Below are 23,772 nucleotides of genomic sequence, written 5' to 3' on the forward strand. Positions count from 1 at the left end.
TTTCTAAGACAACGAGGTGCAACGGAATCATTTTTGCGTCGATTCAACTCTCTGGTTAAACTTTACACGTAATAAATAGTCTAGCAATATCAAAGGAGGTTGTAATAAACATGATATTTTGTTGAAAGGGTTAAAACACTGAAAATCTAATTGTCCTAAAACGTCTTATTTGAAATTAGACAGACCAAATCTTCTTCTTGAAAAACCATTTTTTTTATTTAATTATGTATGAAGGGTCATAGCATGAACATGATTCACCACCCGCGGTTGCTACTCCAATTTTTCCAGATCAGCTGTAATTACACAAAGAACCAACACATGATGCTTGGGACTAGCAATCATCCTCAATGCATAAAAACTGGTGATTTAAAATTAGGCAATACCAGTGCCGGTCGCGTCCGAATGCAGGTCAAAAAACCCTGGGGTAGGAATGTGTTGACGTGATTCTCGCTTTGTTGGAAGCCGAGAAATCCTCTGCACCTTCACGATAAATCATTGGGATGTTGCATATAAAAGGGTTGCGTATGCAGCAAACGGTAAGCTGAATTACAGTGATGGATTCGAGGCATGAAAAATGTTACAAAAAATGCCGACAAAATTCGCCACCAATTTTCTTCAAGTGTAGCCCGATGATGGCAACCAATTACCCAACTCATCATCTGTTATACATCCTCTCTCACGACGTTATCAAATACATCGATAAGAAGAGATCGGCTCCTGTCCACACAGCCGTTTTGCAAAAACAAATACAGCGGTGACCCGATTTTGTCAGCCCCCGATTTTGTCTACCCCCGATTTTGTCCACCCCCGATTTTGTCAGCCTATATGAATCAATTAGTTTTGGTTGAGGTGGACTGTTTTGTACAGTCGTATTCGTATTTTATTGATTGTTGAGCTCAATAATGACATTTTTCGAGAATTAAATGTGCAGTGGTGGAAAGATCAAAGCAGGGAGGAGGGGGGTTGAGAGGCTAGTTGAAAATTATGTACGTTATGTATGTTTTTTTTTTAACGGAAGGCTTCAAAAACCCGGCCTGTCACTGTGTTGCGTGTTTGTTCTCCTTCTGGCACAGTGTGGAACTCTTAACCACTAAAACCTTACTAGCCTCTAGCCACTATCCCCCCGGAACTCCCATAGAGTATTTCGTCGGGGGGGGGGGGGGGGCTGTGCTCAAGCACGTCTCTTTAGCTCAGCTAGCCGGCGTTTCTAACTCTCTGATCATCTCTCCATTTTCGCTGCAGCTCCGACAAAATTTGCGTCACTGCCCTGCTGACGACGCTCCACGTCCTCTCATCCCGGCACATTTCACTGACGACATTTCTCGCGCTAAGGGCCGGCATCTCCACTCGCACTGCCTCAAATCTTGGGCAGTCGAAAACCACGTGCTCCGGCGTTTCGTCCACGTTGCCACTCTCCGGACAGAGGGGTGACGTTGTGTGTCTAAAGCGATGCAGGTACTTCCTGGAGCAGCCATGACCAGACAGGAACTGCGTCAAATAGAAGTTGACTTCTCCATGCTTCCTGTTCACCCAGGTCGAAAGAATCGGTATTAGCCTGTGTGTCCATCTACCGTTCTTCCGTCGAAATTGTTCTGTACGCACTCACGACTCGCATGGCCATGAGGCGGAACGTACTGTTAAATTTTCTTTGGTTCTTCTTCGTTTTCAGCGCTGCATCCCAGGCTGGACCTCCATACCTCAGTATCGATGACGATACACTAGCCAGAAGACGCCTCTTGCTGCTGCTTGATCCAGAGTTGTTCGGTATGATTCTAGCTTCTCACATGCGTAGTGGACGTGGCTATTGAAGCTTAGTCGGTCATCGAGTATCACTCCAAGATACTTCAGCACGCGCTTTGATGCTATGGCGTTCTCCCCGACGGTAATTTCTGCTCGCTGAACAGCTTTACAGTTACTAACCAATAGCACTTCCGTTTTGTGGTGGGCTATCTGCAGCTTCCCTCCTTGCATCCAGTTGGAAACCGTGTCGATCGCCTCGGTTTCCAGCATTTCCACCTCTTCCACCGTCTCGCCTACTACCGCCAACACGACGTCGTCCGCTTACCTACGATCTCGACTCCTTTGGGCAGCTTCAGCGTTAGCACGCCGTTGTACATCGCGTTCCAGAGAGAAAGTCCCTCCACGATGACGTTCAACGTTCTATATGGCCAGGTTCTCAAGATACAGTTTATAAAGAAGTTCACATGTACACTAGCGCTGCGTAGTGAGAGAGTTCTGAACTAATATGAACACCATACAAAAATACATGATCACCTGAACAACTTTGCTGAAGACATCAACGTTCTATATGGCCAGGTTCTCGAGATACAGTTTATATAGAAAGTTCACATGCACACTAGCGCTACGTAGTGAGAGAGTTCGTAACTAATATGGTCACCATCCGAAAGGACTTGGAAACAACTTTGCTCAAGACAGTAACTTTCTATATGGCCAGGATCATTCTATGTTGGACCTATGATCCATATATTATAGCACCCGTCATAAGTAACATAAAAGTGAAGCGCTCTAGCGGCGTAGTTCTCCATTAAACCTGAATCCAATGACACAGGTTTGTTGGTCTATCCTAGTACAACAACTTTGTCGAAGACAGTATAGTTCTATATATTGAAACAAATGAGATAATCAACCACAGCCCCTATTTCTTGAAAATCCCATAAGCTGTGGGTATCCTTAATCGCGTTTCCTTATTCACGCCCCTGTTACCCCGGCAATAAGGATTCCTGACTGTATGCATTAAGTGGCCATTCAATTCTTACCTAAGTCCATTTAGACTCCCCCCTCCCCTCCACACCATCAATGTAAGAATGTCTTTCCTTATATGACACTTACGAAAAGTTTGAAATTCCAGCTCCCCCGCCCCCCTAAATGGGCTCGTATATATTGAATGATTCCTAAAACATTTAAAGATATTATGTTAAAAAATTAAGCGAAAAAAATGTCCCGATTTTGTCAGTGTCCCGTTTTTGTCAGTCCTAAATTCATCAGGGGGCTGACAAAATCGGGACATTACTGTACCCGTAATAGACAGTGGGATGTGTATTGTTGTGAAAGTACTGCTATCGTGTGGTTGGCGTCGAAAGTGTTGGCGGAATAATTTTGGTGATAAATAAAAGTGCAAGGGGATAAATCTAGTTCCCGTGAAGAAGGACCACCCACCTGATTGACAGAAGGAGTAATCAGCGTGATCTGTCTCTAAAGGTAAATTAAATGCCATGATCTAGACAAAACAGCGGGCTAACATGCTCTTTGCACAATAATTACATGCACCCTCCCTCATAATTAGACCACCATTCCTGGAACAATAAGAGGACGCCTTCAAACATCAGAATCATCATTGAACGTTGGAACTCGTATCATCGCCATTAGGTAATTCATGTCTGCCTACAATTTCGGCCTGGTAATAACTTCTCCGACTACAGTGCTCAATAAATGCATGTGCTGGTCAGGAAAGACCGTGAGCTACGTACAATACGAAAGGCCTTCTTAAGGTAAACCCAATATGCAAATCCCTGGTGATTGATCGGCTAATGCTGTGTCGCCTCATCAGAGGGCCTTTTATTTACAGCTTTGGCAAGCACACTGAGGTACAAGCAGCATTACTGTCGTCCTTTCCACAATCACCTTGCATGAGTAGTGCATCCGTATCCACAAGGCCAAGGTGTGACGATTGTCTGTCGTCGTGGAAGACTGCAGGAAACCAGAATAGCGGTGTCAGCACGACAGGAGAGCGGTTAACCCGCATCACTCGGAGGAAATCGCAATACGAGGCCGTGGGTAGTGCATTGCGGCTGCCGTCGATTGCAACCGATTGGCTGTTGGAGAGCAGCGGATCGTACGGCATTCGTGCAACAGGGAGTTGCCACGCGACAATTGGTGATACACGAGTTCATCAGTGCACGACAACATCACGTAGGGTTTCCATATAAAAAACTTGAAAAGGAGGACATTTCATTTGAGGTTTGGAGATTAGGGAGGACAATGATTCCTTTTCTTAACATTAAAGGAGGACAATGAGTTTTTATCAAACGTTTTAATAATATGTGCGCTATCACAAAATTCAAGATTTGCAAAGGTTCAATGGAGATTGTCATAACTTGTAGTCGTTACCAATTCAGTTAATCTTCTTGTTATACCCATCATTTCAAACTGTACATTGGACAATTTATGACCTTTGATTATCTTAAATAAATTAAAGTAAATTTGGATGGATGTTTTTGTTTTACATACAATGAAAGAAGAGCAATAATTTGTATCACTTAACTTGATTTGTTTACATTTTTACATTGGTCTATTTGAAAAGTGGCGCGAGAAATATGTCTGGTAGAATAACAGGTTTATTTGAAAATTTTCCATCTGTCAAATTTAAGTTAAAATTCAGCAAATGGATCTCAGCTAAAATGTAGGGGGGTTTACAGCTGTAGTATACCCCTAGTCTCACTATCGAATGACATTTGCTAGATAAGAAGAGGTTGTGACATAATTAAACAAACAATCTCTGCAAACAACGCTCTTTGAAAATAATTTTATGAATACGTTACTGGATTAAAAAGGAGGACATTTTTGGGCAAAAGGAGGATGCAGAAAAATTAATGAAAAAGGAGGACATGTCCTCCTTTAGGATACCATATGGTAACCCTAACATCACGTGACGGTGCAGCAGCGCAAGCAACGCGACGACATTGAATGTTGCGCGACAGACAACAGTGCAACGAGTGATATCAGTGGAAGAGGTGCAGTTGCATCCGCTGGCCTCTATGTCTTGTCATTGGGTTATATTCAAGTTCCCGGCAGGTGGTTTCTTAAGTTATTTTTTTGCTCTTGAGTTTGATTATCCTTCAAATTATTGCTTTGAGCATAGTTGTGCAATGAAGGCTTGTCCTGGGCCCGTAAAAAAATGTTTACCCTCCCGTGTTTCTCTTACGGGGTAAGTTAAGTAAACTGCTGAAATTGAAAATTAGTCAGCGTGATATAACACATATTTAGTTTTAATTCATATTTAGTTTTAAAACATTTCGACGTCCAAAGTTCTCCACTGTACTCTTTTAATCTAGTACCTCAAATGGTACATTTTGCGGTACTAGCTGCGTATACAGTGTCTCCCGACTCCGGCTCTCCTTAATTCGACATCACAGTCTCTCATGGAGCTTTTTTTACATTGGAAACATTTATTTAGATGGACTTGCCAGTCTGATTTTCAAATTTGTCGGATTAGCGGGGGGATACTGTAATAAGTACGCTCTTACTCGCTGCAAAACAATTCTTTTTTTGTTCATCATCGACGATAATCGCAATAGCGTCAAAATCACCGATAGTATCCTCGCTCAATTCGTATTTGTTTCGATTAATTCGATGACAATCATGAATTTTCGTTTTACAGTCAATCATATGTTTGAGCCTTTGGATCTGTTCTGCTCAAAGATACACGTGACTAATAAAAAACAAGTTTCAAAAAACTGATAATGAATTGTGCATACGACTGAAAATCAAAATGCTATTTCTATTTCACTAATGTTAATTCTGATGTCGGACACGTATTCCGGTTTGGTGGGCGGTCCACAATGAGATGAATTTTAAGCTTGGATTTTATTTATTGTACATAATCACCTTCTGAAACTTGTGAGTTTGACAGAACCACCAGCACCAAATTGTCAGGGTACACTGGCAATATACTGGAGTTGTCAAGTTGCCCCCGTGTTGGTTATATTTGAGGAATGAAGATCGTAGCACTCAACTTCACTTTCTTATTTTGAATTGACCCTATTTGTGTTTAGTATTATCGATAACTCAGTCGAATTATCCGACAATTATCCTACAATGAAGTTGTCACAATGTGACTTGATTAAACTAATGATGTTCAGCAGAAACGGTCACTCTAAAACCATTGAGCCTCTAATCCCCTTATACAAATCACATCACTTATGATAGAGTTGTTGTAGCCATTCAAACTCGGCACCGACGAAAATGACGACAATTTTAACAAAACTAGGTTAGCAAGGATTGCCTATGAAGCTCTTTGAGATGATTGGGCCTGCATTTGATATTTCACGATTTATTGCTCAGTAAGCAAAACCAGCTGTATGTGGCAGCCCAGCCAATCACAACACATTACTTATGATCGAATTAATGCTATGACCGTTCAAACCTGAGACACAAAAAAAATTCATCTGGAAAAACTTATTCAATCAAATCAAATGATCCCCCCCGTAAACAAAACTAACGAAATGTAACCACAGATCCACAAAAACACAACTGAAAAACCGTATCAAGAGGTTAGATCGCACCATAGGTGAATTAATTCAAGTTTTTTAAATGAACATCGATTCAATAATATTTCAATCGATTTCAGTTATCTCTAATTATATTTTTATGATTTTCATTTTCAGGTTAGTGATTCATTATTCTTCACCGCAAATCCAGTGGTTCGTAGAACCGTTCAAAAGCAAGAATTGGATAAGTATAAATATACCATAACTACGGAGAACGTTGCTGCTTGAAGTTGTAAAATGGTAATGAAGAAAAACAACTCCACAACTCGATATTCTATTACTCGATATTTTCTATAACTCGATGGAATCTGCGGTCCCTCATTTTTCCATGTATCGTAGTCTACATAAGTCAATATTTCTACAAGTCAACGCCTCCTTTGGTCGATGATCTATTTAGTGTTGATTTAATTCTATAACTCCATATGTCAAAGGTAGAGCTTCTGAATTCTGTAATGTTGATGTTAAAATCGAAGCAACTTTAAAAACATGCTAACTGGTGTACACTCAGTACATGCTCCTGGTGTTCCGGGGAAATAGTCCGTACCTTTAATTTATACCAGGACCTATCATGAGATGTATTGAACAGGATAGGAAGGTCAGTAGGTCGAATGGTCCCGGAAGCTGCCAGAAGTCCGCCTTGACGTAAGTCTCATCATCCATGATGAGACAATGAAGCTTCGTCAGCATCTGGGTGTACGGTTTCCGGGCCCGTGACTTTCACACTGTATTTTGCCGTTCATCACGATTTGTAGCCTTCTGCTCTTTGTACGTATGGAGTCCCTCCCCCAGTCCTTGGCTCTCTGAATGAAAGACTTGGACAGATTCAACTTTTTGGCCACATCCCTGACCGAAGCATTGGGATTCCGCTTAAACGCTTTCACGACATGCTATTTAGTATGTTAATCCCTAATAGAACATCCATTCTGACCACATTTCTCCTTCCGTTCGATGCTCAGAGTTTCGTAGTAACGTTTAATCACACGACTCACCGTTGATTGCACGATTGCAAGTTGTTTTCCGATATCCAAATACATTGGTAGCCTTTTTGACCACATGCGTTTTTCTCGCTAAAAGTTCGGTTCGCCAGCTAAGCGAAAGAGTGGATCATATTGTTAATATAATATGTTTGATTGCATAGGATAGGATTTGAAATAAATTTTAATGAAAATTGATACGAATTTCTGGAGTTAATTCTTAAGGTATTCTGACGAGGACTTCAAGGAAATTCAAAGAAACGTGAAGATAATTTTAAGAAGTTTCAGGCAGAAAAAGAATCCAGACTATCATTCCATGGGCATTTTCGAAGAATACTTTGGGAGCATGCTAAAATCAGGCTTACAATTAAATTTTAAAATAATTCATGGCAAACTTTAAAATGAACTCGGAAAAGACTTTTCTGGCTTCTGACTTGAATGCCATAACATTTTTATTGAGAAATCTACGGAATGTGTTGCTTCACTGCAAACGAATTTTTAGGAAACTTTAAAAGTGAGTCGAATGCCAAGGGCAGAAGTAAAATTAAAAGCGCTTTCTGAAATGAATTCATTGAAAATACTGAAAATATTTCCAAAGGATTTCTTATTGAGGAGCATTTCAAGGTAATTCTGAGGAAAATTCTTCAAAAAAAAAAATTCAAGAGAATTGTAATCATGTTGCCATGATATTTTTTAGAGTTTGGTTTGATGGTTTCATATTTTTTTTTAGAGTCCAAAGGAATTGTGAGAAGCATTTCAAAGAATTTATGGTAGTCCTGACAAAAAGTTCAAAAGGAATTAATAAAAAAAAGGTACATAGAAATTCCTGGTTAGTACAAAGTGAATGCTGAGGAGAACTCCGAGTGAGTTTTTTGGAGAGATCTCCTGAGAATTCCTAGGTAATACTGCATCAATTATTAATTGCAGATTGAATTCAAAACGTGTTCTGCAAATGATTTTCAAGAGTGTTATAGAGCAAATGATAAAGGAAAGGGGTCCAAGGTGAACTTTGACGGTATTTTGAAATGATTCAAGCAAGTTCGTCAGAAAACCCTGAATAAATCCCGTGAAGATTTCCAATGGTATCAGGATGATTCTAACCTAAAGGGTGTACCGTTTTGAATCCGCACACACAAAATTCATTCTCAAAATTTGAGTTTTCATCCGATTATCACCAAATTTTCAGTGAGTAAAAAGATACAATTAAAGTTAGTTTTGGCATCATTAATTAAATTTATTTCGCCTTTGGCCTTTACCCGAGCCATAAGGTTCTGCACGACCTCAGAATCGACAATTTTTTTTCATATTAAACTATTTTTTTTTTTTTTTTTTTTTTTTTTTTTTTTTTTTTTTTTTAACTCTTTATTTGTTTCAAATTCAAAATAAATTACATTTCATTTTAACCTAGGTGCTCCAGTTACTGCAGTAACTTACCAGCCTTAATTGTTATGATATATATCTAAGTGTTTTTACATTGTTCATGTCTTGGCAATTCAGTATTTTAAACAGGTTTTTTAACCTGCATGTCAGTATAACAATTGATATCTTAAAACTAAACACTAAAACTAAATCTTATCTAAGTATAAAGGGAATTAATCGTTGCAATTGAGGATTGCAACGATTTTTGCCTGAAATTATTAATTATTTTGTTGGACATTTGTGCTAAAGTCTCAACATTCGAAATTCTATGCACTTCGGTTGTACTGTACCAGGGAGGCAACTTCAAAATCATTTTCAGAATTTTGTTCTGAATCCTTTGAAGTGCTTTTTTCCTGGTAGTGCAGCAACTAGACCATATTGGTACAGCGTAAAGCATGGCCGGTCTAAAAACTTGTTTAAATATTAGAAGTTTATTCGTCAGGCAAAGTTTGGATTTCCTGTTTATAAGAGGATACAAACATTTAATATATTTGTTACATTTGGCTTGAATGCCCTCAATGTGATCTTTAAAAGTTAATTTTTGGTCAAGTATTAATCCAAGATATTTCACTTGGTTTGACCAGGAAATTGGAACTCCGTTCATAGTGACTATGTGACTACTACTAGGTTTCAAAAACGAAGCTCTAGGCTTATGTGGAAATATTATAAGTTGAGTTTTGGAAGCGTTGGGAGAAATCTTCCATTTTTGTAAATAAGAAGAGAAAATATCTAAACTTTTCTGCAGTCTGCTGCAAATAACACGAAGACTTCTTCCTTTAGCGGAAATGCCTGTGTCATCAGCGAACAAAGATTTGTGGCAACCCTGAGGCAAATCAGGGAGGTCCGAAGTGAAAATGTTATACAATATAGGCCCAAGAATGCTACCCTGAGGAACTCCTGCTCTAACAGGTAGTCGATTAGATTTGGAATTTTGATAATTTACCTGCACAGTTCTGTGAGTTAAATAATTTTGAACTAATTTCATAATATAAAGTGGAAAATTAAACTTTTTCAATTTAGCAATCAAACTTTCATGCCAAACACTGTCGAATGCTTTTTCTATGTCTAGAAGAGCAACTCCAGTTGAGTGGCCTTCAGATTTGTTTGAACGAATTAAATTGTTAACTCTTAAGAGTTGATGAGTAGTTGAATGCCCATGGCGAAATCCAAACTGCTCATCTGCAAAAATTGATTTCGTATTGATGTGAAGCATCATTCTATTCAAAATTATCTTTTCAAAAAGTTTACTTATTGAAGAAAGCAAACTTATTGGACGGTAGCTAGAAGCTTCAGCTGGATTTTTATCCGGCTTCAAAATTGGAACAACTTTTGCATTTTTCCATTTATCAGGAAAGTATGCCAAATGGGAACATCTGTTAAATAATTTTACCAAGAAAGACAAGGTACTCTCTGGGAGTTTTTTGATGAGGATATAGAAAATTCCATCATCACCTGGAGCTTTCATATTTTGAAATTTTTTAGTTATAGACCTTACTTCGTCCAAATCAGTCCCCCAGGAATCATCAAAAATATTTTCCCGAGAGAAAATATTCAGAAAATCCCGAGCAACCTGATTCTCAATAGGACTAGTAAGACCCAAACTGAAATTATGGGAACTCTCGAATTGCTTAGCAAGTTTCTGAGCTTTTTCCAAATTTGTGATCAAAATTTTACCACCTTCTTTAAGCGCTGGAATAGGCTTTTGAGGTTTTTTCAAAATTTTTGTGAGTTTCCAAAAGGGTTTGGAACTCGGGTCTAATTTAGAAATATTATTTTCAAAAGTTTTGTTCCTCAGGGCAGAGAATCGCTTTTTAATTTGTTTTTGCAAATCCCGCCAGATAACTTTCATGGCAGGATCGCGTGTTCTTTGATATTGTCTCCTACGGACATTTTTAAGACGGATCAAGAGCTGAAGATCATCGTCTATTATAATTGAATCGAATTTAACCTCGCATTTTGGTACTGAGGCAGCTCTTGCTTCAACTATAGAAGTAGTCAGAGATTCAAGAGCATAATTAATTTCATCTTTGGTTTGCAAAGGAATGTTTGGATCGAAGTTATATTCCATAAATGTTCGATACTGCTCCCAATCAGCTCTATGGTAATTGAAAGTAGAGCTGTTGGGATTACAAATTATTTCTTGGGATATTTCAAAAGTTACTGGAAGGTGATCAGAACCGAAGTCAGCATGGGTAACCAATTGGCTACAAAGTTGACATGAATCAGTTAAGACCAAATCAATAGTGGAGGGATTTCTTGCAGAAGAAAAGCATGTTGGGCTGTTTGGATATTGAATAGTGTAATAACCTGCAGAACAATCATCAAACAGAATATTACCATTGGAATTGCTTTGAGCATTATTCCATGAGCGGTGTTTTGCATTAAAATCACCAATAATGAAGAATTTAGACCTATGACGGGTAAGTTTCTGGAGGTCACCCTTGAGAAAATTCTTTTGCTGGCCTACGCATTGGAATGGCAAATAGGCAGCTATAAACGTAAGTTGTCCAAATTTTGTTTCAACAGAAACTCCTAAAGTTTCAAAAACTTTGGTTTCAAATGAAGAATGAATTTTATGTTTGATTCGTCTTTGAATAATGATGGCAACGCCACCACAGGGTCCATCAAGACGATCATTTCTATAAATCAAGAAATTTGCGTCCTTCTTAACCTTATGGTCAGGTTTAAGGAACGTTTCAGTTATAACGGCAATATGCACGTTATGAACTCTTAAAAAGTTAAATAGCTCGTCTTCATTATCTTTAAGAGATCGAGCATTCCAATTTACAATATTTAATGCTTTAAAATCCATTACTGAATTTTAAAGTCATGACAATATTATTTGCAAATTTTACTCCAGTTTGAATAGCATCAAACATGGAGTTAGATTTAAGCATATCAGAAATCATGTCAATTAATGAATTCTGTAAAAATTCCATTTTGGGGGCAGTAATGCTTCCTAAGTCAAAATTGTCAAAATTTCCATTAGAACGTTGGTTAGTATTTTGATTTCTACCCGCTGCAATAGCAGCATAGGTAGCTCCATTAACTCGCTGAACATTGTTAGCAGCGAGGGGAGTAGGTACAGATGAAACATTTGAAGCAGGGGTGATATTTGTACCTACGGGTACGAATGTAGAATTTGTTTCTCGCTGACCGTTGTTAACAGCAGAGGAATTTGTGCCTGGTCGGAAACGTGGAGCGTTTCCTACCTGTCGGTTAGAACGAGATTGTAGGATCGCTTTGCGAGTCTTACATTCCCAAAAATTGGATTTGTGATTCTCACCACAATTTGAACATTTAAATTTCTTAGGATCTTCCTTCACAGGACAGTCGTCCTTTGCGTCAGAGGAATCACCACAATTCATGCATTTAGCTGGCATGTAGCAATTTTTAGTTCCGTGACCCCATCCCTGGCACTTACGGCACTGGGTGAGGTTTTGGAAATTTCCTCCAGTCTTCCTGAAGTGTTCCCACTTCACTCGGACATGGAGCATAAGGCTAGCTTTTTCTAAGGCCTTAAGGTTGTTTAGTTCACTAGACTTGAAGTGAACTAAATAAAAATCATTAGAAATCCCGTTGCGCGAATCGCCAGGACGGGATTTCATTTTCATTTTGATTACTTGGAGTGGCACAACTCCAAGTAATTTTGCCAGTTCATCTTTGATCTGATCCAGGGATTCACCACTGGGCAGTCCTTTCATGACAACCTTGAACACACGTTCAGTTTTGGTGTCGTAAGTAAAAAATTTGTGCTTCTTCTCAGTAAGATACTTGAGAAGACATTTAAATCCGTCCAAGGTTTCAGCCAATACACGGCATTCACCCCGACGTCCAATTTGTAGTGAAAACTTAACTTTCACGAAATTCAAAAGTTCCATGCGAAGAGCATGGAAATCGGTAGTGGTTATCACAATAGGGGGAATCTTTTCCTTCTTGGCATTAAGCCGGGAAAGTTTACTAGAATTTTTCTTGGATGATGGATCATTCTCATCATCCGTGAGCAAATCAAATTGATTACTCAAATTAATTTCTTCAGAAGGGGGGTCAAGAGTTTGCCCCTTTCTTTTGCGTTTAGGCGCCATTGCGGCAGTAAATGTTTTATCCAAATCGACTTCCAAGCAGATTACTATAAGAATCTGAAGGATCGAAGAGGAATTTTCCAAATCGATATCCAAGAAGGATTACCTCGGGTAGGGTCCAAACAAGGATCGAAGAGGAATAAGAGGAGTTGAACAAGGTAGAAATTTTTTACAGGTTGAGCACTGAAAAGTGCGATTATGCGATTATCCAAATCGACTTCCAAGCAGATTACTATAAGAATCTGAAGGATCGAAGAGGAATTTTCCAAATCGATATCCAAGAAGGATTACCTCGGGTAGGGTCCAAACAAGGATCGAAAAGGAATAAGAGGAGTTGAACAAGGTAGAAAATTTTTACAGGTTGAGCACTGAAAAGTGCTGTTTAAATTTGTTGTAGCTTTAGGTAGTAGTAACACTTCCTTAAGCAAAAAGCAAATAGATCCGCACGGCAAGAGAGCACGATGCGGACTATTCATATTAAACTATGCTTTCTTCATTTCGTCTACATTCTTCACCATTTTGGGTCATTTTGGAAGGTGCTCCTTCATAATGGCCCAGTATTTTTCTATTGGGCGCAGTTCCAGAGTGTTTGGGGGCCTGTTTGGCATGTACAGTTGTACACACCAACTGCTCATTTGTTAATAACTTTTCACTCAGTTGTTGAAATTTAGTTTTCTTTAAAGTAATTAATAGATTAGGATCATAGTTTACTGTAGACATGTAAAGCGTAGATAAATCTTATCATTTGAATCAACACCAATGAATTTTTACACTTTGAGTTCGAGATGTGCAGCGAGCATTTCTCACTTCATTTTTGCGACGCAAAATCAAATACAGTTTATTACTTGAATTAAAATCTCCTTTTTTATACATATCGATATGAAAAAGTTAAATTGTATTCTATCGACTGCTTCAAACAGAAATATGTTTCTTCATCGCTGTGCAAAGTTATTAGCAAATGAGCAGTTCATGAGCAAAAATGTGTATTCCAAGCATGTTTGGGGAGTTCAGATCTTTCGGCACGAAATCGACATCATTCGTCTTATACCATTCTAGCACGTCCTTCGTGTAGTAGCATAATACCAAATCCGACCAGAAGATAGTCGGACCGTCCTGAGCCTTCAGGAGAGGGAGAAGTCGCTTTTGGAGACACTCTTCCAAATACATCTGTCCATTCATGGTGCTTGTGGTAATGAAAGGTATACTCCACTGTCCGCAAGTACAAATCGCTTGCCAAATCAAAAACTTCTTAGTGAACTTCGACATCTTCTGTGTCCGGAGGTTTTCGGGAGCATCACATTAATCAGAGTTGGTTGGAAATGCTAACATGAAGCTTTAGTGTGATGATTTATTAGCTAGAGAATGATCTTTAGAAGAGGGTAGGTGGATAGTTCCGTTAGAGTACGGCAGTATGAAAATTGAATAGAAGTTGAAAATGAGCGAAGGGCCATTAATGCGACAGTTTTTCAAAATTTTCATACTGCCGTACTCTAACGGAACTATCCACCTACCCTCTTCTAAAGATCATTCTCTAGCTAATAAATCATCACACTAAAGCTTCATGTTAGCATTTCCAACCAACTCTGAAAATCGTTAACTTCGCGTAAGAACTAACATAAAAACACTTTGAATATCACATTAATCGTTGGAAGTTACATACAGTTTTCCTGGAATCTGGTTGAAGTCCGCCTTCACATATGCCTCGTCATGCATTACGCAGCAGTGTGGTTTCGTTAACTTATGGTCGTACAACTTCGAGGCACGGCTTTTCTCGACCGTATTATGTTTCTCATCACGGTTTAGGGGCTTGTGAACCTTAAACGAACGTAGTCCAGCTCGAGTTTTGGCATTGTGCACGAAAGTCTTGCACATATGCAACTTTTTAGCCACATCTCGAACTGATGCGTTCGGTTTCGGTTAAAAGTCACAACCACGCGTTTGTGATCGTTCTCGTTGACCTGACGGTTTTTTTCGGATCTTCGCTTCCGATCAACAGTCAGACGTTCTTCGAACCGTTTCATGAAACCAGACACCGTGGAACTCGCGATTCCCAACTTTTTTTTCCGATGGCACGATGCAACAGATCCTTATTCTCAAAGTACTTGTGCAAAACTTTTTCGCGCACGCACTCATCTTTGGTTACCTTTTTGAAACTTTTGCGCACCTGAGGAAACAAACTCACAGAGTGTAAACAATACACATTAAACTATGTCTATGCTAAATTTCATTTAATTTTACCCAACGGATAAAAAGTAAGAGCAATTTGAATGTGTGCGGATTTTAAACGGTCTAGATATTGGACAAAAATAAAGAATCAAGGTCCAGGATTTGGAAAAATCTAATAAATTAATTCATTTTGTTTGTTTTGTTTAGAAAATGTTATGTTGATGAGGATGAAGAAAAATCTTCAAGACTCAGGTAGTTTTTTTTTTAAATACCGAAAATGGAGAAATTTTCATGATTCTGGAACGTTCAAATAGGCAGAACAAATATCGAAGTGTTTAAAATCATAATAACATAAGAACGGAATTTATTTAAGTCTGGGTTAATTACCCAATGGCCTAATAGCTGGAAATTACTAGAACCTTTGATAGCTTTACAAATTAAATTTTAAGAGCTGGCAGCCCTTTTTTCCTTGATTTGTTTTCCATCGATCTTGTTTTCCGTGCTGAGCTCCCACACCTGTACCCTACCTATCGACCCATCAACTCATGGACCGGGGACCAACGGCTTTACGGTGGTGGTTAGAATCCATACCTCTCACGCCAAATTCACGAGTTCAAATATCACCCCCAGATAAGTTATGAATGACCCAAGAGCATTAAAGTTACTATAATAATAATGCAAAAAAAAAACTACTCACAACTTCCATAAGTGGCTCCTTGAACCATTTTTCTAAATATTCCAATTAATGGAAATTATCGACGATGAAAAAATGAATTTTGTTTATACTATAAATTGATAATTCTATAACTCGATTATCCCTTCAATATCGAGTTATGGATACACCTTCAAATCACTGTAACATTTGAAATATTGCACATTAGAGCGAAACATTTCGCTGAGGTACAGCTGGGAATCATTGATGAAAAAGACTATGATTTGTCTTGACATTCCATGTTTAGTGTTCAAGATGGCGACGAATGAAAAACACATTTGCGAGCGGATTTTGTACGGACACAATTCCAATTCTGAAATGTCAACACGGTCGATAGGAAACCGATAAGTTATAAAAACATTGGAAGTGCTGATCCTGTCATGGATCGAAAGGTGAAGAGGATAAAAAAGGAAAACCCAACTCTTTCTGTTCGAACGGTGGTTCGCAAATTAGGAATGTCACCTGGTTTTGTCTTAAAATCAAAACAACGTTTGGGGCTGAAATCGTACAAGGTAAAAACAGTTCTAAATAGCAACGACAAACATAATTTGACAGCGAGCTCGACGTTTGTACTGCGAATATTTGACGAAACTTTCATGCGTTGTTATGGACGATGAAGTTTATGTCCTGGAGGATTTCAAGCAGCTTCCAGGACTGGCTTTCTATTTTGGTATGGCCAAAAATGCTACAGCTAAGTATTTCAGGACGAAGAAGGCATCGCAATTTCCCAAAAAAAAATATTTAAGTTGGCAAGCATTTGCACGTGTAAACCTTTCTTCACTACATGCGCAATCAATAAGCATGAGCATGATTGACCGCCCACGATTACTATTCTGTTATTACCAGACCAGCTGTAATTACACAGAGAACCAATAGACGATGCTTGGGACTAGCAATCATCCTCAATGTGTAAAAACTGGTGATCTCAAACTAGACAATACCAGTACTCACTCGGCTGTCGACAGAAGGAGACCACTCTCAATCTGTGTCACGCGATAGTCTGTTTACTCGGCAGTAGCCATTGTGTGGTCCTCCTTATTGTTGTTCACTTTGGAAAGCAACCATTTCGTGATGAATGTGTGAGTGCTGACCACGTTTTGCGTCCATTGCTGCAATGGACGCGCTCTGACACTCGTTGGCGTACAAACAATTGGCCACACAATGAAACTACTGGAAGCGGCTCCAGTTCTGATGGAGGAGGCTTTGTAGATAGCGGAAGATAAAGTGTTTATTGTGTTGTACCTTTTGACTATAGTTTTAAGAAGTATTGTATAGTGACCAATAATCCTTGGCTCTGTAAAGTTCATTCGGTTGAGCCTTATCAAATAAATGAATAATCAAAAAAAAAACTAGACAATACCAGCGCCGGCCGCACCCGAACACAGGTCAATAAAGGAAGGGGTAGGAATGTGTTGACGTGACACTCGCTTTGATGGAAGCCGAGAACACCTCTGCACTTCCACGAGGAATCGCTGGGAAATTGGGTAATGGGGTTGGGTTTGCAGCAGGGTTCGTTTTGGTAAACGATAAGCTGAATTGATTTCCAAACCATCATATAACGCGAAGGAGCTTGGGATTGAACCCACGGTCTTCTGCTCCGTAAGCAAAAACGTTTGCCACTAGGCTGACGAGCTCCTTTTTAATCATCGAGTTGTTGTTATTACTATGTAGTCATGTTAACAAATAAAACGATTGACGAATCTTGAATGTGGATGGGCTTGAGATTAGATTCATAATGTTCTGCTCAGTAAGCAAAACCGGTTGTTCTAAGGCCACCGAGCCCCTCATATCACATTAAAGCGTTACTCAAGTTTTTATAACTATTCAAACCCGGCACCGACGACAACTAAAAGTTTTACAAAATACACGATGAACAAGCGATCTTACCATACATTTTTTAAATGAAAGGACCTGGGACCACGTTTTTCTGCTCAGTAAGCAAGCCACTGCAACCGACGATCTTTGAAATCCTTAAACTAAGATCCACTTTAACGCGACGTTAAATGTTTCGATTTTCTCTTCACGTATGGTTCAGGCAATCATAAAAAGCTATGACCGACGTGACGATTGTTTAAGACCTGGTTAAACAAGCTTTTCAAATGAAATTACGTCTCGAATTTCACTTAACATGTAATGAACAACAGAAATACGCGATAATTCATATTTTCAACGGTTGGTGGTTAATTTTAAATATACTAACGGTACTGCCTACGACTACGACGTCGCCTACGACAACGACAACAGCGAATTTGTAACTTACCATGTGTCTAGGATAAACACCTTTGCCCGGCACCTCCACTGGTTCCTCATGCCCGCTATCTGTCACTGCTTGCAAAATATCTAATAGCAATTACCTTTGTTGCAATACTTCCTGTATTGCCATGGTCATCTGGGAGGTGGGTCACATCTAGTGCTTTCCCCAGGAACCGTTCACGGCCACCAGCTTCTGCCCGTCCAGTCTTGGGCGTATCCAGCGAGGCATCCTTCAGATTATTTACAATCTCCGACACTCAATGCAAATCGCAGTGCAAAAAAACGGATCAAATAAACGTCATTCTCGCGAAAGCACACCCGTCGTCGTCGAACGACAAAAAAGGAATCGGTGGGCAATTTTGTAATACGGATTTCCAAAATCAACCGGGAATGCACGAATTTCACCACACCCAACTACGAAACACGTTCAGAACGAGGGGGACGACTCTATCTACGATGCAGAAAAGATTGTGTTTTACTGTGGCTAGCTGCACGCACGCTGAGTAGATAGAAGGAAGATTTATGTCGATTTTGAAGATTTCCTGCAAAAATATGAAGCACGATGCAAGTAGATGCGAGAAATGAAAGATGATTTTTTGAAGATTAATTCGCTAGTGTGAGATTTTTTGAGCATCTAGAATTGAGATTTCGATGTGTCGCCCCCCTCGGTTCAGAAGCACTTTTGGTACACTTTCGTTCGAAAACACTTATTTTTTTTTTTTCAAAAATAGTTGCGAGTGAACCAACATCATCGCTTGCGATGCCACAAATTTCTGAACCGGGAGAAAAAATAAAACAATGCATATAGCGTCAAATCTTCCGTTGCTTGCAAATATCTTCGCTACACTACAATCACTACAATCAACAAGGATATTTACCTGAAAGAGTGCCTGCAGAAGCGACCTTTTGCTCTGGCTCGATTTGGCATCATTCCAGTATGCTAAAACTGTGATGGAGTGGTACGAAGTAAATCAAGTGAATATTGTTCCAAAAACCGCAAATCCGCCAAATTCTCCAGAGTTACGTCCAATCGAGAGATAATCGACTCTGATGAAGCGGAAGCATTCTGGAAATAAACAAAGATATCAAACACTTCCAACAAATTTGGACAAAGACGGCCACCACGATATCTGAGGAGTCTGTACAAACCCTTATAGATGAAGTTAAGCGCAAGGCTCGAAAATTTTATGCAAACACCGAATAACTATGTTTTGACTTCGTGAATTTTTAAATAATATCCAATGAATCTGAAACAATGAACCACAATTGAAATATGATGCGAAATTTGTGTTTTCCTTAAGCTTTGATGTGTCCGGATTATTATATTATATTATTATATTAATTCATAAAGATACATTTCTCGATTTACGGAAACTCACGAACATATTTGGTTAACTAACTTTCAGCAGCGGTCCTAATTGTAGTATATGGAACAAATGTTTAATGCAAGCATTTTCCGATGACGTCTGCCTGCCTCCAGGATGATTTTGAAATTATACTCAATCAATCACTTGTCCTTCAGAAGACATTCCCTAGCATTTGCACTCGGCTGCTCGCCCAAACATCTCCTCGTATCACATTTCATTAACAAGTTTTGCGAATAAAAATCAATTAAGATCATTATCCAACTTGGTTCGCCGAATTTTCATTATGTCTTCCTATCGCATAAATTTTCTTTCGGTCTCCGTTCTTGGAATTTCCTTTATTCAAACCCTGTTTGTCGCATGTAATAAAAGCACTTTTCACAAACCACAAGACCGATAGGACATCAAGATACAAACTTGAACTGTAAATAAAGGCACCCCGGCCCGTTCTCACCTGCCCTGCCGCTCACCTCCATCACCGTGTAAAAATCTATACAAATCGAAGAAGTTCGTAAAAATGAATAAGATTATAGCTTACACGAGGGGAACAACTGCTGAAAAGTTCCATTTCTCTCGATCTTCTCGGAAGCACAACGTCGAAAGTGATAAAAGCAAAACCAGCACTTGCGAGAGAGAAAAGTTGCACGGAAAAATGATAGCATAAAACACTTCCTCGTCCGACGACACCCACTGACAGGAAGGTTTTCCACACCACCGTCAGTCCTCCTTGTTCTCTCTAAAGAAGAAAAAAATCGAAAAATAAGTAAATACAAGCTATGGAGAAAAAGATGAAAAATCAAAAACGAATCAACATTTCAGTGCTAACATTTGAAAACGGCACAAAAGCCATTTGTAAACAAATGGTTTGTGGGCCCTTTACTCACTACTTGAAGTACACCCACGCGACACAACAGCAACATCGGGTAGGGGAATTTTTCCCCTTCCTGACGATGCTGTTGGTTTGCGTGGGCGTTCTTCGGGTAGCGAGTAAAGAGCCCACAAACCATTTGTTTACAAATGGCTTTTGCGCCGTTTTCAAATGTTAGCACTGATTTGTTTCCCGCCTTTGGAGGTTGGCTGGGAAGGACGATGCCAAAGGACCTTCCTCACTTGTTCGTTCACTCTGCGTAGAGCTGTGCTGTTGTAAGCTTGGCAATATTTTGTACGACTTTGTAACGGCGCAAAGTCGAACCACAGAAATCCGGGTTGGCGATGACGGTCGGTGTCTGTTGGGTTGAGCGCAGCCGGAAAACGATGAAAAATGGAAACAATTTTTCCTGCCGTTGAAGTTGATAGTAGAACATGGGTGCCGTCTGAGTGATTGGATGGGGGTAGGTACATCTTCTTTAAAAACTGGAATTTATTCAGTTGAAGCAGAATGCTTCTCCTCCTGAATGTGTGCGTTGCGTCTTGACTTGTTAGTTTTGCCGGTAGATGTTACCGTGGAAGTCATGTCACTCTTGTTGGAAACCCTGCCGTACGCCCATGGCTTCACACACTGAACGAAATAAGCTGAAGTTATTTTACAATGCCATTCTCTTATGGCTTTTCACTTCAGCGCAGACACAGTGCTGATCAAACCCAAAACTTCCAAACTGTCATTACGGTCCCATTTCTATATATTTTCAATGGAAATTTCCACAATGACCGTCAGGAAACAAAATGCCACAACTTTCAAAGTAAAGAACAGCAAAATAAAAATATCACTGCCATCGGTATGTTTGTATTAGAGACAAAAAAATCTAACGTTTCTCCGCCACCCCTACAATGAGGCCCTACTCGGATGCATGCAATAATTGATGGTAATGTGTCTTAAGTGGTTGCGGAAGTTTTTTTTTTCACTCCGACGCCCACCACCTACCATCCCACAGACGTCGACGACGATGGTGATGATGATCGTCGAAGTTGTATTGCCTCTCGCTTTCGGTTTTGCTTCCTACAGCCATCCTTGCTATTTCCGTAGGATAGGATGGTGCAAAACGCACCGTTTAAGCATAATCGTCAATTGCTTGCGTATGGAAGCTGTAATAAAGGAGAAAGTAATTGGGTATAGTTCATTACAATGGCTTCTACGGAGAACGAGTGATTTTGAATACCAAAACGATGATTAAATCGATTGCTAAATCATAGTGCCATTAGAGAATACAAAGATATGAGATATTTCAAATGATTAGTTTTTGATGTAACGTCGATAGGATTAAGTATATGTTTTAGAAATAGTGAAATTTTTGAATCATAAATCATATTCCAAATCTCTTTTTCCCTCTCCCGATTCAAACAATTGTCATCCACTAACCTCGAGAAAACCGCGAGTAATCGGTCAAATCCTTTAATTTTAGATTTAAGACATTTATTATGTATAAAGAAAATGATAACTTGGCTCTGTAAAGTGTATTCGATTGAGCCTGTACAAATAAAGTAATAAACAAAAAAAAATTATAAGCTCGATACCTCTATGTAACGGCAAATTGGCAGTGTTTGAAACATCATTGATCAGCAATTTATAAATAGATTTCAAATCTTGTGATACCGAATATTTTTTTAAAGTTTGTTGTTTCAAAGATTTTAAATTCGTCAATAAATGGCTGTGCTATGATTTTTCAAACATTGCCAATTTGCCATTACACATTTAACAGGAGGCTTTGTGTTCGGAGTGCTGGACTGTTATTCGTAAAGTAAAACATCTAAAAAATATACGAAAAGTTCGTGCCATTCTTTTGCGATATGTGCTTTAAAAGCTTGATTTGTAATAGATGGTTTTAACAATGCCTTGCACACAATATTTTTTTTAAAGAATCTGTAGGGGTAAAGGGTGTCCCACATCAAATTGCATCACGAAAAAAAACGCTGTAGAAAATTACCCGTTGGGTATCTTCTTTTGAAAATTCAGGTAGAAGTAGTTTAGAGTGTATTGTTTACACTGAATTTTTATCGCTGTCAGTTTTTCGAAAGTTGGTAAAAATTGCGTCACCGGAAAAGCAACGTCACGAAATGATTATGTGCAAGCACCTGAAAAATACCCAACTCTCTCATCGGGACATCGGAAAACAACTCGGAATCGTGCAGTCAACGGTGAGTCGTGTGATTAAACGTTACTATGAAACTCTGAGCATCACGGAAGGAGAAATGCGGTAAGAATGGATGTTCTATTAGTGATCAGGATCACAAGCGTGTCGTGTAAGCATTTAAGTGGAATCCCAATGCTTCGGTCAAGAATGTGGCCAAAAAGTTGAATCTGTCCAAGTCTTTCATTCAGAAAGCCGAGAACAGGGAAGGACTGCTTACGTACAAAGTGCAGAAGGCTCCAAATCGTGATGAACAGCAGCACAAGTTTGATGTTCCGGAGGAAGTAAGGAAGCAGGAACTTTCAAAGTTTGCCAAGAAATAAGGCCTGTACTCGAAAAAAATGCACCAGACAAAAGTGTCCGCCAAAAATTTATTTTAAGTCGGATTTTCGTGAAACTCGGAATGAACTAATACATAAAGATTATGTTTCGGCATAATTACTTTATTCAATTTCCTTTCCATCGCTGAAAGCCCGCACCTTTCCCTTAAGACCCCTTATTACATTTTGTGCAATTGTTGAGCCTACTTTTTTGGTCACTTTCATCCATTCTTTCTTCAACTCCAGCTCGTTCTTAAACACCTTGGACGATTTTCGAACTTTGGCCTTCATTATGGCCCAAAATCTTTCCACCGGACAAATCTCTGGTGAATTTGGGGGGTTGGCGGTTTTTGGTACAAAAACAAAGTTATTGTCTCTGTACCAATCGAACGTCGATCGCGCGTAATGGCATGATGCCAGGTCCGGCCAAAATAATGTCTCGCCTCCGTGGGACCACAGGAAGGGCAACAGACGCTTCTGAAGGCACTCGGTGCGGTAAATTTCGCTGTTGATGGTACCCATTGTGATGTACGGTTTACTCAGTTTACCGCATTGGCATATGGTCTACCAGAGCAAGTATTTTATGGCGAATTTATCCACTTTCTTCTTCCTTATGTCTTCCGGAACATCAAGCCGTGATTTGGCAACGTAGAACTCCAGCCTCGCTTTCGCAGCCGATCAAAATATCATCAACGTAGACAAGCAAGTATACGCGCTTTCCGTTTACAACCTTCGTGTAAAGACACAGATCAGCCTGGCTTTGCTTGAAATTCAGGACTTCGAGAACGGCGTGCAGACGGTGATTCCAGCAACGAGCCGACTGTTTCAGCCCGTAAATGCTTCTTTTCAACTTGCACACTTGCTTCTCCTTACCTTTAATCTCAAAACCGGTTGGTTGCCGCATGTATATCTCCTCTTCCAGCCTTCCGTATAGATACGCAGTTTTCACAACAAAATGCTTAAGTACCAAGCTCCGTTTGGTCCCGTCTTCTCCAGCAGCATTTCGTTTTATCTTGTAAACCCACTTGCACCCTACTGGCTTTCGCCCAGCAGGGGGGTTTACCAACTCCCACGTTTCGTTGTCTTCGTGAGATTGCAGCTCGTCTTTCATGGCTTTTCTCCACTCAGCA

The sequence above is a fragment of the Ochlerotatus camptorhynchus genome, unplaced genomic scaffold, assembly GCF_037179485.1.
Source record: "Ochlerotatus camptorhynchus isolate MF236.1 unplaced genomic scaffold, CSIRO-AGI_Acam_v1.1 ptg000021l, whole genome shotgun sequence".
Classification (NCBI taxonomy): domain Eukaryota; kingdom Metazoa; phylum Arthropoda; class Insecta; order Diptera; family Culicidae; genus Ochlerotatus; species Ochlerotatus camptorhynchus.